The sequence below is a fragment of the Hirundo rustica genome, chromosome 4 (assembly GCF_015227805.2).
Source record: "Hirundo rustica isolate bHirRus1 chromosome 4, bHirRus1.pri.v3, whole genome shotgun sequence".
Classification (NCBI taxonomy): domain Eukaryota; kingdom Metazoa; phylum Chordata; class Aves; order Passeriformes; family Hirundinidae; genus Hirundo; species Hirundo rustica.
In genome coordinates this window covers 7,218,492-7,233,970 of record NC_053453.1, presented here as the reverse complement: position 1 = coordinate 7,233,970, position 15,479 = coordinate 7,218,492, and the positions used below count along the sequence as shown (strand labels likewise).

The 15,479-nt window shown below is 42.1% G+C and overlaps 1 protein-coding gene across 7 annotated transcripts in view; it reads left to right on the top strand.

Moving 5' to 3' along the window:
• Positions 1–15,479, top strand: part of GRM3 (glutamate metabotropic receptor 3) — a 104,069-nt gene that overhangs the window by 24,940 nt on the left and 63,650 nt on the right. For 3 of the 7 annotated variants that reach the window (XM_040062786.1, XM_040062785.1, XM_058420353.1), the window contains exon 2: positions 13,376–13,474. The exons of 3 other annotated variants lie outside the window; for them this stretch is intronic. The gene's annotated coding sequence lies outside the window, so the exon portion shown is untranslated. Of the gene's footprint in view, positions 1–13,375; positions 13,485–15,479 lie in introns of all 7 variants that reach the window. One more of the 7 variants, XM_040062784.1, reaches the window with a different exon arrangement.

Here is a 15,479-nt window from a genome sequence, read left to right as displayed (position 1 = left end):
GTTCTTTGCTTGGAGCAAAAATAGCGGCTGTGAAAGAAACGGGAAAGAAGCAGGCAGATACAAAAGAGGAGAAAGCTGGGGAAGAAAGGAAAAGAACATGAAAACACTATCCTCAAAACCAAGGCAGACATGCTAGCCATATTAATTTCCAGTACAAATGCCCTTCCTCCACTGCAGCTCAATGAGGGATCTGACCTCAGTTAAGTTTATGCTGTGTGTTTTCAATAATAGTAATAATGACAACAAAAAAGCCAAAGGCGAGAATTAAAAGTCAAAGGCTCAGATTAATTCTGAAAGAGGAACAGAAGGCACAGCTTTGCATGGAGGTGAAGATGTTTTTCTCTTCTATAGACGAGTTTTGTGGGTGGTTTTAAGAAGTTTCAGTGGTGGAGCCGAAAGTCCTAAGAAACAATCTCTTCTGACATATTCTACAGTTATTTTTTAGCCACAGCTGTCAATCACACAACTTTTCAAAGAAGAGAAATGTCAGTATCTCTGCTCTGTAGAGACAACACAGATGAGAAACAGCTTGCCCAGTATCAGTCAGCACAGTACCTGTAAGGCAGCCAGTACCAGTAAGAACCCCGCCAACAGGGTCCCAGCCTGGCCCACACCTCCTTTGCGTCCCCTCTGTGAGGGCTGGGAGATGTTGATTTGCTGAAAGAGTCCTGCACCTCATTCAAAACCACAGGGCAGATTCCCACTTGCCTTGACTGCTGTGTGACCAAAGGAGAGTGGTTATTTCCATGCCACATCCCAGACTGTGGGGATCTCTACTGGAAATATGCACTGGAATTACGGAATGCAGGCTTGGGAGCCAGGTTTTTTGGCTTCATTATATTCATTCAGTGTATGACTGGGAGGAAGCAATTAATGCTTTGGGCAACGATATCTAAAGTCTGAAATAGACACCTCTGCTTATTTTTTGTGCTGTAGAAAGAAAATAAATCTTCACATAACAGTAGCAGCAATAACTGGAAATTAGGGAGATGTTTTGCCCACTTGTGGAAACACGACCTGTTCAGATGCTCCCCTGCAGCATCTGGTGCTGGCCACTCTCTGACACAAAATGCTAGGCTAGATTGGACTTGGGTGCAGTCCAGCCAGCAAATATCTGTGTTCCTAAATAAGTTGTGAAGTTTTCTCACATTCTGTTCCTCAATCTGTATAGAAAAGCCCAAATAAAGCATAATCTTCTCCTTTGAGAAATCTCACATTCCATACTTTCTTATATTCTGAAGCAAAATTCCTTTCAATGCTCTCTTCAAAGCACTTGTACTCCTGACAGGGGTTTTGTAGTGTGCTTATCAAGGCTCTGTTTTCCCAGTGGAGGGCCAGAGCTAATTACTACATTCACAGAGTCTTTTTATAGTGGGTCTTAAACACCTTGCCATCCTCAAAACTGGTCAGTTCATTCTTGAAATGACTGCCTGCAATAACAGTATAGGTAGAGATTCTCTGCTTGCTTTGCAGTTTTTAGTATGAGAACATTTAGTACCTTTCATACTTCAAATTTGCAGTTTGTTAAACCAGAAAAAAAAAGAATTAGGAGATGAAAACACAGCTTTTGAATCTGAATTCCACCATGTCATGGAAAAATATTTCTTTCTGTGCTAAGAGTGGAGGATAGATGAAGGATGGGTATTTGTTTAAAAACATGAGAAGCCAAACTGGTGCACGGATGAAATTGTTCATTTTTATTATCTCCTTAAATTCAGATGAGTGTTCTTTTAATATAGTTTTTACTATAACAAGAGGGATTGCGATTTCTATTATATGCAGCTTGTTTCACAGGAGAAAAATGTCTGTGTTCCTTGACGGGTGCCATTTCAAAAAAGCTATGTGATGAATGTGGGGAAATGCACCATCCCAGGACACTGGCAGATGGAGTCCAGTATCTGAAACATCTGCAGAGGAAATAGTAAGAGATGTGGCTGATTTTCTTTGAGGTGGTGCTCAGTACAAGAAACTGGCAGATAATGGATCCAACCTTGCAGACAGTGGTGAGCAGTGTGAGATTTCAGACAATTCTTTGGGAGTGATGAGGGAAAATTCAAGTCCACATAACAATATTTTTAGGCAGAAAAGATCCCCAAACCTTGAGGAGGACCCTTAAGTTGTGAATTTCCAGAAGTTCAGAAATTTATTAGGAAAAAATTTGCTAAATATTTATATCTTATGTCATTCCATGTCATTTAAGAAATCATGAAACACACAAAGCAAGATGACAAAGAAAAACAACCAAACCTCTAAATCCAAGTAATGAGACAAAACAGCGAAAGCAATCAACCAGATTCATCATCTCCATTTCATCCAATTTACACCCACTGTAGAGTTGACCCTTGTAAGAAAAGAAAGACCAGTCAGTTATTGCCCAGTCATGTTGAGTATTACAGTCCCTCCCCACAGACCACTAGTGGCCCATACATTGATTTTGCAATCAGACCAAAAGCAACATCCTTAACACCACACTGGATTATTGCCCTGACTCTGACTCAGGGAACATTTCCTCTAGCTCTTGTGTTTTCCTTGGAGACCTTTCCAACTAAACATTGACCAAGCTCAACCTGCTTCAGCTTTTGAAATACGACAAGGTAATAAATCAGAGCCACAAGCAAGCAGGGCAGCTGTGCTATTGCAGTTTAGAGGGAAGGCCATACAGTGCCAGGACAGATTCCTATTTTACACCAGCAGCAGCACTGTGCATGTCCAAATCATACCCCAAGGCCAACAGGATCCCTCCTGTGATCCCATACTCCAGGAGGTGGTGGGGAAGGGATACAGGTAGCCAGGCCATGGTTTCAGCAATTTTCAAAATTAATTTTGATGCCACAGACTTCTCAAATGTGCCACAGGACTCTGTGGATACCACTCTTCACAGGTAAGCCTTTTCTCAGGTGTTAGAAACCTATCTTCTGCCCTGGGATGCTCTAGGCTGGAGGGAAAAGAGCAGTAAATCCTGGTGTTCAACAGCAACTGGCAAACCTCTGATCAGTGGACAAGCCCCAAGATACAGATGTTAGATGTTAGGGAGGAATACTTTATTTGAGGGTGGTGAGGCCCTGACACAGGTTGTCCAGAGAATCTGTGGACACCACATCGCTGGAATTGTTCAAGGCAAGGCTGGATGGGGCTCTGAGCAACCTGGTGTAGTGAAAGGTATCCTTGTCCACGGCAGTGCATTGGAACCAGATGAGTTTTAAAGTCCATTTCAACCAAAGCCTTTCTATGATTCTATGAAACTGTCCTCATGGCTGAAGAGCTGCAGCATCTTCTGCCCACCACAGCAGCCTTTCCCACATCAACCCTACACACTGTGCTCCTTCCAACACCCCTCATTCCATTACAGCCCTTTTGAGGAAAAAGAAATTGGAGACTCAGTGCCCAACACTGGAGGAGCCATTGGGAGACTTCCAGATGAGTTTAGGGAATTTTTATCCAGCGCATAAGTATCAGACAGTGGAGCTCTGCTCCACAGCTGCTTCACTGCCAGACTCCTCACAGCAAGGCTGGCAGCTTCCTGCTGGAAAGAGGAATCCTCTTCCAGACACTTGCAGCCAGCTTACAGCTGCTGCAGCGGTTTTGAGGGAAATTTGTCCCTCTACTGCCAGCACCAATTTGTGCACATTTGCAGGTGTGTCAAATTTGCTTCAGATGACCTCTGGGAAGGCAAAAGCATTGCCTTGAAAGTGTGTCAGCGATACCACTTAGCACTCACATTTTCTACTTCAAAGTGTTCTACCAACACTAATGAAGTGAGCTTAAAAATAAGAGCTGAAAGCACCCTAATAACATGAAAATACTGCCCTGGAACAAGTATATAAGCAAGAAGGCAACAAAGCCATTATAAAATGAGAACATTATAATTATTTTTTTTTTTAATTTAATGAGCTTGCTTTACCCAATCTAATTTAAAAGTAGCTCATCTGTTTAGCTGAAATCCTCCAGTCATTTTTTGATAGCACTGTGAGGTGGAATATAGCAACTAGGGATGTAAAATTTCAGTTCTGTGACCCTGGTGGCCTGGGAGAATATAGTATTCTATTTAGGAAGATCTTAAATTACTTCACTTATCACCCCAGACTATTTTTAAGATATATGTAAATATATGGTACAGAGTCCCTCAAAGAAATATTCAGGCCCTGTTTTGAAGCTCTGAAACTGAGGAACTCCGCTGAGATTTGACCAGGAGCTGTACACAATCACAGGTGTAGTTTTCTTCTGAAAGCATCATCAGGACACCCATAGCTCTGAATAGATCAGAGAGGTTTGAACAAAGCGAGCAAAAATTGCCAGATCCAGGCTTCTCATAAGTTAGTCTCCCATTGCTTTTAATAGGGTTAGGATTTTGCCTGCTGGACTGAATTCCCAGCTCTACACTGAATTCACTGTAGCAGAAAACCCTTAATCTCTCTGTGCATCCTGCTCTCTGTGCTCTTTCCTATCTCCTCATCTGTGGATAAGGATGATACTAACGCCTGCCTCCATGGGTATTATGAGAACTAATTAACTGAGCTTTCAAGAAAATTTCGACAGCAAAGGGAAATTTCTCCTCTGGAGATAAAACATACACGCACACACACACGTATAGATACAGATATTTGTGTGTACTGATTGATATACACATACAATCTTGTATATATAATATACCTATCACCTGCCCGACCTTTCTTAATGCCAAGGCTCTTCTTTTCTTTGCCTTGTCTTACTTTTACAATCCCACTATTTTTAAATGCTGTACTTTATTCAGAGTCAGTGTGGAGATGTCAGGCAGGTAGTTATTTAAAAAAAAAAAAAAAAAAAAAAAAAAAATGAAGAAGAAAAAGAAAAGCCTTTGCTTTCCCCGTATTCAGTAGCATTTTTGTTCTGCAACCATTCCTCCTGCCAGTCAGAAAACCTACTTAGTTTTTAATGAAAAATCCTAACAGCAACAAATTGCAACCCTCCCTTTCAACACAGACATGCCCTTTGAATTTAATTATGCCTCAGGCAATGCATTATACCGAGCATGTGATAAGTGACACCAAAAATCTTCCAACAACACAGCAGATATCCCCCACTGGGTAGAAATAGCTCAGCAGCACATTGCCGGTTTTGAGTCTGCCTGACCTACCCCACCTGGGCTGGGGTGTCACAGCCTGGCCCCGCTGATGCCGGGAGCGCTCCCTGCCCGCCGAGGAGCCGCTCCCTGCGCGTCCCTGCGCGTCCCCGCGCATCCTGCATCCCCGGCTCCGGCAGCAGAACGCCAGCCCAGAGGAAAGGATGGAGGACTCTGCCCCGGGGCAGGGACATTGCTGGAGGGGTAATTCAGAGCACCCAGCAGGAGCCGGGGACAAAGGAAGTGGAGGAGTTCGGGAGGTTTCCTTTCCTCCCAGAATAATTTCTCACAAGCTGTGTCAACTATCCACAGTTAAACAAATACTTGAAGTATCTATCAACATTTCCCGTTCGGAGGGAGAGGCAGCACCAATTACCTTTGGTTTTGTTGTCTTGGGAGCTGCCACAGTCAGCGAGAGGAGACTGCCTGGGATTTTTCTGATTGTTCGCAGAAGAAAATTTCCTTTGAAAACAAACACCCACAACCCTGCTTGTAATGCAACACCAGGGTCAAACTCTGTCTTTTGCATCCTTCTGGATGCTAACCTGAGATGATACAATGACCTTGAGTTACTTAGATCTTCTGGGATGGCCAGGTGATACAGTCTCACACGTGGCCAGAGCATAATAAGCTCCTCAAGATGTATCAAGTCTGAGGGCTGCCTGCAACCTCCCACAGTGGCTTAATAACGTTGAGAGACGGCTCCTTGGGTGTATTTTGTAAAGCCAGAGAAACATCTGACACCTGACCAAGACACCCCAAAGAAGCACTTGAGCACCTCTGTGCTCCTTCTCAAGTATTAAACAATTAAGGAGGAATAATTTGTCTTACTGCCAATAGCAACAGCTACAGGTTTTGAGAACCATTTCCAAAGCCCAGTAGGTGCTCTCCTCTTGAGCCAGAGCCAGCCATGGTGAGAGGGACACAGAAACTTCTGATGCCTTTCCATAAAAGTCAAGGTTGTAACTAAACCCCCTTTTCCTTATTTGGAAATACCTGCTTGGGGGGTGGGGGTGCATTCCTACAGCCAGGGACTCCTAAGCAGCAGTAGATCATAGAATCATTAAGGCTGAAAAAGATCTCCAAGATCATCAAGTCCAACTTTTGACCAAATCCCACCACGTCCACTAAACCATATCACGAGCTGCCATGTCCACTCAGTTTCTGGCCATCTCTGGCAATGCTGGTGGTGCACAATAGTTGGAGCTGCTTATTATTGAGATGCAAAGTATTCATATGCACAAGGAAGCAGTCACAGATGCCTCCTGACTGCTGGTGGGCAAATATCAAGACAAGTTCTATTTAACCTCAAAAGCCATATGGATGTAAACATAAAATGAAGCAATTCCAATCCTGCCAGAGGGTTTTGTTATTTTAAAGTAGCTGCACTGGATAGGGTCTCCGTCTTCCATTTCCTTTCCTGTCAGTACAGGTGCCTTGGCTTACTGACATTTTAAGAGAGACAAGTTTTTAGTTGTATACCAGATATAGCTGCTCTGGGTCTGAAGACCCTCTTGCTCATGTCAGGGAACTGTTTCCCTGCTGTGGTACAGCTCTCTTGTGAGCTTCTGCAACAGCTGTTTTCATTGAACTCTTAAAGATGAAAGACAGACAGAGCTTTTAAAAAGAGAGGGCTGGGATGCACAATCAAGTTATTGCAGTTTAATGTGTTTCTGTGCAGCAGCTGAGCCACACCAGCCAGCTGGGTTCACACCCTCGGCTTCAGTAAACGCAGGATTTAAACTACACATTACCTGAATATGACTCTGGTCAGACACCCACAATAAATCAGTCACTTTCTTGAGCACAATTGCACCATCATGTAACTGAGTTCTCCAGATATTTAAACGCTTAATTCTTCATTTCACCACTAACTTGCCCCCCACCCACCCACAACCATGTGTCTTAGCACCTCCTTAGCTTCCAGATTTCAAATGTAAAATCAATATGAGAAGTGCTTACACAAAAGGGTATTACAGGAACAAATATGAGAGCCTATGAGGTGCTGAGATATTCTGGATACCTGGCCTGAGGGTCATTTTAAACACTCCATTCTGCTAAGAGGAATCGGAACAGCAGTGCTTTGCTTTTAGTAACCCCCAGTGCTCCTTGTTATTTATGCAGCTGTGGAGCTGAACAATTGCTTAATCTTGTCTTTTGCTGCAGTAAACAGAAGCCAACAGGAGCTGAGAAACGGCATCGTTTTGTTGCATGTTTTAATGTGAACCTGTGAGTCACAGTTCTTGTACCAAAATATTTCCAAGTACATGTCCTTTCAAAGACAAAATTTTAGAAGCTGCTTTCACACATAAACAATGTGAAGGATAACATCAAACACTTGGAAAGTGTACAAGTACACCAAAAGGAAGGAGGGTGATTTACTGAGCTTTAGTCAGTTCAGTATAAGTCCATGAGTTTTACATCTAGAGGACTTGGGTTGTTGTAACTCTTACCTGTGAATAAAGCTTCCCTCTGGCAAGTGATAATTAATTCTTAAATTTTAGAAGTTTCTGAATTTCAGAGACCTCTGAGCGCATTTGTATGAAGATTAGACATTGTTTCTTTTCTCCTTTTCTCTTTGAAGTCTTTTCTTCAAAGATTGCAGCTCACTGTTCAGACGGCATAAATCCTCTCTTGACAGAGCCCGCTTTCCTCTGCACTCGCAGAGCTTTGAGTCTAACTCTGCTCTCCCTTACTCTGCTCTGTGCCCCATCAAAGAACAGAGATTGTCAGCACCACATCGCTGCCAGTGGGGAGGAGAATCAAACCCTTTGCCAAATACATCAAGTGAATTGCTCACCCCCTGTGGGGAAAATTTACCACCTAACAATGCAGTAATTGATATTGATGGCGTGTGTTGCTCACATTCCAATTTTTGAGAAACTTGTTTTCAGGATTGTGAGAAGCCGGGTTACAGTGATCAAAGGTCGAAATCTTTATTTCCCTGTAAAACAACTTCCCTGGGGCTATGCCTGATGTGGGAAGAAATCTGTGGTTTTGGAAAGAGATTTATACAAGGCACGTACCTAAACTAAAAAAAAACAAAGATGCTAAATTACAAGAGTGAGATTTTCTTCTTATTTACTTACCTATGAATTGTAAACAACTGTTCAGATGCTGAAGAAATGAGCTCATCCACATTTTCAGCTGGAGTAGTAAATTCTGGGTCCACAGAAATGCAATTGAATTCCTAATATTTACATCTTAGATGAACTTCTTAGTTCTCTCTTCTCAAGCTGTGCTCCTCTGACCTTGTCACGAAACTATATTTTGCAACTTCTTTTCTAATGAAAAACAAGGAGAAGTGTTTGCTTTTCTTTCCTATCCTGTTGAACTGATTTGGAAAAAGGAAAAAGATGAATATTCATATAATCCAGGAATTCTTTTTCTTTACATCTTGGAATAAATAACCCCCATTGGTGAAAAATTAGAAAACCAGTGTTCCACCTTTATAATTCACAGAATGCTCGAGCTGTATGCATAGCTGAATTTCAGGGTCTTGCTGCTAAATTGTACAAATCTTCAAATATTCCTTGTGCTGCCTCTGCTCTCAGCCATCCTCCCTCAGCGACCACTGCCAGTGACCTGTGTGTGAGGACGTCACTGCTGAGGTGAATAAAAGTTGTACCATCCAGTCGAATTCTTGTACATTAAGTTTCTACTAAATGTGATCACAGTGATGACCCAAGACAAGCAATGGGAGAAGAGGAAACAATGTTCTACAGTCTGGCCAAAATTGATACCTTTCCATGTGGTAACATCATGGTTTTAGCCAGATAACTTCACACTGAAAATACATGGCTGTATGTTCAGTGATGCAAACTATGTTTAATTTTCACTCTGCCTTGCTCATTAGCAAGTACCTTAAAAATACCTCAGACTTTCCTAGGCATTAGAAAGCACCAGAGTAGTGAAGTGTCTTGCCCAAGACATCAGGGCAATGACAGAAGAAGGAGCAGAGCCTGGAGCTCACATACGTCCCATCTTCAAACTACTCTTTATGTTAGATTTCTTCCTGATTTAGTGTCCCAACTGGTCTAGTCATGCACAGTCCTCAAACATTTTTGACTTTTCTCTCACATCATCTTGAAAAACTTCCTTTCATAGCCTGATGAAGGAAATATTTCTAACTCCTGTTATGAGTCTTTTGGTTTTTTTCCCCAAAAGATTCAATGCACAGACCTGAAATTTTGGGTCACTTCTTGGAATTGGCCCTCTGGGCCTCATACACCTCCTTCACCCACCTTGAATATTCACAGCACAGCCCCGTGGTGGCCCAATGTGCCGGATACACAAGCACAACTGCACCAGGAGAGCTCTCTCCAGGGGCCACAGGCCAGATGACAAAGAGCCAGGGAAGGAGGTTCATAGCTGTATGTCTTTGCCCAAGGGAAAGCAGACCAAAGAACACAAAATGTCGGCAGAGGGCATGTTGCCCTTGATTGAGCCCCCGCTGGCTGGAAACTCAGAATTAACAACGACAACAACAACAAGAAAATTAGTAAGGCTTGCCAGCTGGGGAGAGACATCTGGCTAGTGATCAGAGGGGCATGAGCGTCAATTAATCCATCTCCGAGCTGGATTAGCACATTGAAACATGCTTCCCTTCACTGCTGCAGAGGGACCTGTTGAATGAGATGTAAGATGAATGGAACTAAAGAAATTTCATTTAGATGAGGAAAAATGGCTCTGAAGTAGTGAGTGGGTGGTTTTTGCATGCCTTATGTGCTGCAAGTATTAAGCACAACTCAGAGAATTTAGGGCATGAAACAGCCATTTGGATACAAAAGCTCTTGCATTTCAGATCTCATTGATTTAAAATTTGTATCTAGATATCTGTCAATTTATTTCTCATGTTTACAGCATGTCCAGGAAAAGATACTACAGTGTAGGAAAAATTACTCTCTGAGTCCATTCTTTCACAACCATGGTAAATCAAGTTACTATTGCCACAGAAGATATTCCTGGGCTCTTTTGCTATTATATGGAATGGCAGGACGGTTGCTCAAGGGTATCATGCTGCATTTAGATCTGGAGAGCTTGAGACTCAGTCTCCACATTCTCTGTCATTGCAGATCAATGGGACATGGTCTTCTTAAATACTTTTCAGATCATCAGAGATAGGACCTGAAGGGATGACTTTGGTCACTGAGTTCAGTTCTTGCTGTCATGAAACATCAGGTCATATAACCAACCCCTTCTTTGGAATTCTTCAGCTCCCTCTTAATTTTTTTCTTTTTTGACTGTTATTCCTGCAGTCAGAAAGCTTTTCCAAAACTTCATTCCTCTGCTGTTTAGAAACTTTTTTATAATTTCCATTGTCTGTTTATTCAGGACCAGGTTACAGTCATTTGTTCTAATTCCAGAACTGTCTTTTACTCTCCTCCCTTTTGAGTACTCAGACCCCTGAGGTGTCTATGGACAGCTGTCAAAAACTTCTGCTTTCCTTTCACTAAGATAAACGTGAAGCCACAGTGTTCTTTCCTCAAACAGGCTCATCAGTCCCCTCTGTTTTGTAGTAGTCCTCCTCTATAACTATACCTACTTCAATTATTATTTTCACAAAAATACGTGGCTTATACACAAGTTTCAAATTATATCCTGTGCAATGGCAGTCACACCACCTTGCACCTTCAGAAAATACCCTTTCTGTCTGTACCTTGGTAGTTGTATTCACTGACTAGGGAGCTTTCAACTTTAGAAAAGTATGAGGAATTTCAGTTAGCACCTGGAAGCTTATCCTTGAGACCTCGTAGGAAGAGGCACATGACTTTTCTCAGCTGGGGGTGAGGGACCTCTCAGGGACCCATATGGTGCCCAGGGACAATCTTGATGCAGCTATTAGCAAAGCAAATCGAGTGCTAGAATGCATCAGGGAAGGTTTCTATAGTAGAAGTGGTGAGAACTGTCTTTCTGTATTAGTAATGAACTAAGCAGTGCTAATGAAAAGGCATTGACAATATAATCCTGATTGCCCATACTGAGAAATTGCTTGAATGGTCCCTGGAGTTCTTTTGGCGTGTGACATTGTTCTGAATAATTCATTGACATGTGTGGGGACATAGTGGGGACCATTCACCAGATACATTTACAATGTGGGCCCCCTTTTTTAGAGGCTGGCAGAGGCCAGCTGGATGAGTGCCCACCGCTGTGGGTCTAATTATCTCATTGCCTCAGAATGGTCCCACAGAGGTTTCATTTATGAGGGCAGACACAGCTATACACATGAGGGTGCAGCTCCTCATGTCAAGGACTGTGCACAGTTCTGATCATCTGTACTGATGGCAGAGGAGCTCAGAGATTGCAGCTACAGCTCTTAAACGGTGGCAGACACCAGAATATGATTGTATCATTTAATGGCTAAATCAATCTCCAGCCACAGAGTTTTGACCAATATAACTCTCCCAAGACAGCTCCTAGGAAGAGGCTGGAGATCGTCTTAGCCCCAGCAGTATTCACATCAGATCTGTGGAATGGGACCTTCCAGTTCTGGAGCTCCAGAGATTTTCTCTGCATAGCACAGCTGTGTCAGATGGTATCCAGATAAGAGTGGTCCATGACCCATCCTGTTTGCTAAGATCATTTCAGCCAACCTGGCTCAGATATATTGAAGAACTACCATGGTGATCAAAAGAATCCAGAATTAACTCTATGAGAGCAGGAAAAACCGATTTTGAATGCTTTTGAAAAATCTCCTTTATACTCCAAGAGAGCTTTATGTACAGAAACTGTCCACAGCCCCGGGAATTTGGTTCTCAATTCCTTTAACTGGAGCATGTCAAATAATTTCAGCTGTCACATGTCATGTTTGAGAGACCATGAGCTTTGACACAATATGTGTCAAATATACCTTCAAATGAATGCAGCACTTCTCTGGGAGGTAATGACAATTGCTGAGCATGATTTCCTTCTGAATAAATATGAAAACTCCACAGACATCAGTCAAAAGAAATTAACTTTCCTTGAAGACACTTCATAAGAATCGCCTTCTTTTCTCTGTCTCTGCTGCCTCTCTCCTCTCTCACGGAAAATGCCAAAGTGGATAAGTTCAGGACCTATCTCTCTGAAAAACAAGGGGGCCTGGAATAATGAAAGCCCAAACCCATAAACATCTGTACATAAGTAGGGTTGTATGAAGCTGACAGACATCTTGTCCCTATTGCTACTGTGTCACTCAGTGTCCATTACTGGCTGTTGGCTGTTGACTCTTGTCCTACAGACAGTCCCAGAACCTGGGCAGATCAGAGATACAACAAAGCAAACCCCTCTTTGTTAAGGGAGCACCAGCAGTTCATTCAAAAGGAAATCTAACTCAAAAAGTGATCATAAATAGATACAGGTACTTTAAAATAAGAATTTCAACATGAAATGCAGTTAGATATAAATAGAAGACCATCTAGATCTATGGATTTTATAAATACATCCCAACTTACTTTCAAAGCCCATGAATGTGGTGAAAAGACTCCAACATGTTTCATATCACCAGTGTGGACTATGGAACTTACAGGGATGGAGAAATTTCCCTACAGTCACACTTGACAGAGACTTATGAATTTTATTGAAATTTCATGATCAGCAGATGATAAGTCAATCATGATGAGAGAAAAGAGTCAATTAGGACAGCTCTAGGAGCATGAAGGAGATGTAAACATCCCATTATAGCTATTAAGCAATATTCCTTCAATATGGCACAGCGAAAGACATGGGGAAAAGACCAAGGAGAGACAAGCCTGGCCAAGCTGGTTGTCACCTATGCCAAGTGCAATCCTATAATAGTTTGCTGCCAGCAAACACAAACCATCAGCAGTGGTGATCTCAGAACTGAGAAGTCCCTGATTCAAGAAGGAAAAACAAATGGGTGTTTTAAATTTACCTGCAAACTGCCCTGATTTTACTCATCTCTAAAAGAACCTGTGTATTGTAAAAAGAAAGTGAGAAAGAGAGATTTTTAGCCTGTTTGATAGGATATTCAGCAGAAACTCGGGGAATAATAAAGGAGTGTTCAAAGCAGATTGCCTGCCTTATTCAGCTGTGTCATGGAACTCATCCAAAGACACCCAGGAACTTTAAAAAGTGCTGGAGCTGGCCCATTGGTTTCTAACTGAGCTGTTAGTGTTTTTGCATGACATCCTGTAAGGAAAAGCACTGGCATTTGGCTTACTCAGGAGATTTCACCATCTGTTATTGTAGAGACCCAATAATGATACAAAACACAAATAAGCAAAAAAACCTAATGCTCTGTCAAATTTAGTGAGGTCTTAAAATATTCCTGCACAGGTAGAGAATTTTCCTGGAGGAGAATCAACAGAGCAACGGGCTCAATTACATCCAAGTTTCCTGTGTAAGACCTGTCAAGCAACTCCCACCATCACATCTGTAAGTGAGTGTGAGTAATGGGTTTTATTTAAATTCATGTGGTGTTTGCTACCTACATCCAGACAGATAATGGACAGATAGCAGAACAATGATCATCAAGAGGCTATCACTTAATTCTTGTTTTATTCTGCAGCTTGCTTGCCTTCATCTGTCTTCCCTTCTGAAGAAGAGAGCACGTTCCTTCTGTCTCAGATAGAAATGCAATGGCCTATTATGCATTCGTCACAAGTTTTCCATTTTCCATCCAAAATCATGACAGTGATACAAATATGAAAGCCCATAGAATTTGTTTCCAAAAGCATTCAGCTCCACGCATATATGTTTAGCTTTCTACAATTGAATTTCTTATCCCCAAAACATAAAGTCAACTTCCTTCTAAGTAGCAAATATAACATTTAAGTAGTTTGTCTTACCAAAAACAATAGGTATTAAGTATGGTGGTAAGGACAGAGAATCCTACAAAATATTGAAAAAAAAATCTGTTGGCTTACTGCAGTTCTATTGATCTAAGAAACACAAAAGGAATATGCTGAACAAGATGAGATGGGAAATTAAGTAGCATCATGTGAATGTAGTAGTAAAGCATCCTACATACTCTCATCACTGTCAACTTCCTGCAGGAGAAAAATATGTATTCAGCCCTGAAAACTATGTCCTTCCAATACAAATATTGGTACACATTCATTGCCCTAGCTATCAGAATTCCTTTGGGTTTAAAGAAGATGTCAAGTTGTGAATGCTGTTGTGCAAGTAAAATTAATGACTCCTTTTCTGCTTCCCATATTTTAAAGATTTAAAGGGTCTTGTTGCTGGGGAAAAGATGAGGAGGAGCAGAGGGGCTATCATGATGGAATTGTAAATATTTTGGCATTTAATGTCTTAGACCTGATTGACCTAATGATGGTGCTTCAGACCAGTATTTATCTTGGTGTTGTAAAGCAAGCAAATTACCTTTACCCAGGCATGAATCCCACTTTGCAGTCTGCTGTAACTAACAGGGTTATAAGGCTCAAGTGAAATGCTTCAGTCAAGCAAGTAAACATTGAAAAACAAACAAAAACATTTGCATTTGAGGAAGTATTAAATGTATTTATCATCTGCCCTTTGGGTCTGTGTAAGTGCTGGAGTAAGGAGACAGTAATATGAATAGTTGTAACTCAGTTATTAAATAAAATGGAAATACATGAATAATTAATACAAATAATAACTGGTGCTTGCCCAACTGGTGTATGCTGAGGTTTTAGGCTGGTGCTTCTCAAGGCATGATAGACTAAGAGTTGTTTGGGGAGAAGGCTCCCTTGTTCCCCAGATCCCCCAGCATGCTGTAGGTCACAACACGAGCTCTGGGCTGGCGATTTTCTCTGCAGTGAGGAGTTCCCAGCAGCACCTTGCTCATGGCTGTAGGATTTCTGGCTTCAGAAAGCAGAGTCAGCCTGTCAAGCACTCTGCCTATGGTGTCTGTCTAACCAGCAGCTCTTGCCCAGGGGAATTTAGACTCAATAGGTGTTAGTGATACCCTCATATTTCAGCTGGCTTCCCTGCTCTTCCCCACAGACATTAGAAAGGCTCTCCAAAAAGCACTTTGGAGCAGCAGCCAAACCCAGAATCTCTGAACATCCCATGGGATTTTCCTAAGGAACATTCACGTGCCTAGAAAGTAGAGGGAGCCCCAGAAAAATGGCTATCTAATGGTTTTTTTGCTATGTGCTAGCAGCAAAGATGACCCCACATGCTCTATTGAATTCTTCCACCAGTCCTTTCAGAAGGGAGCAGAAGATAAAATTCTCCAGAGAGTATCTCCTGTTTTACCAGCGTGCCCCTAGTTCCTGCTTTAACTATCAATATATTCCCTGACAACCCAAAAGATACCTTCCCTTGCAAGATATGTCACAACATTGAAGTTAGGCCTGAGGTGTGGTGCCAGCTGAATAAATCTGTCTAAAGCCTGGCGATCATGGGATTCAGCCAATGGGGCCAAATTTCTGCTGCCATCAGAGGCACATCT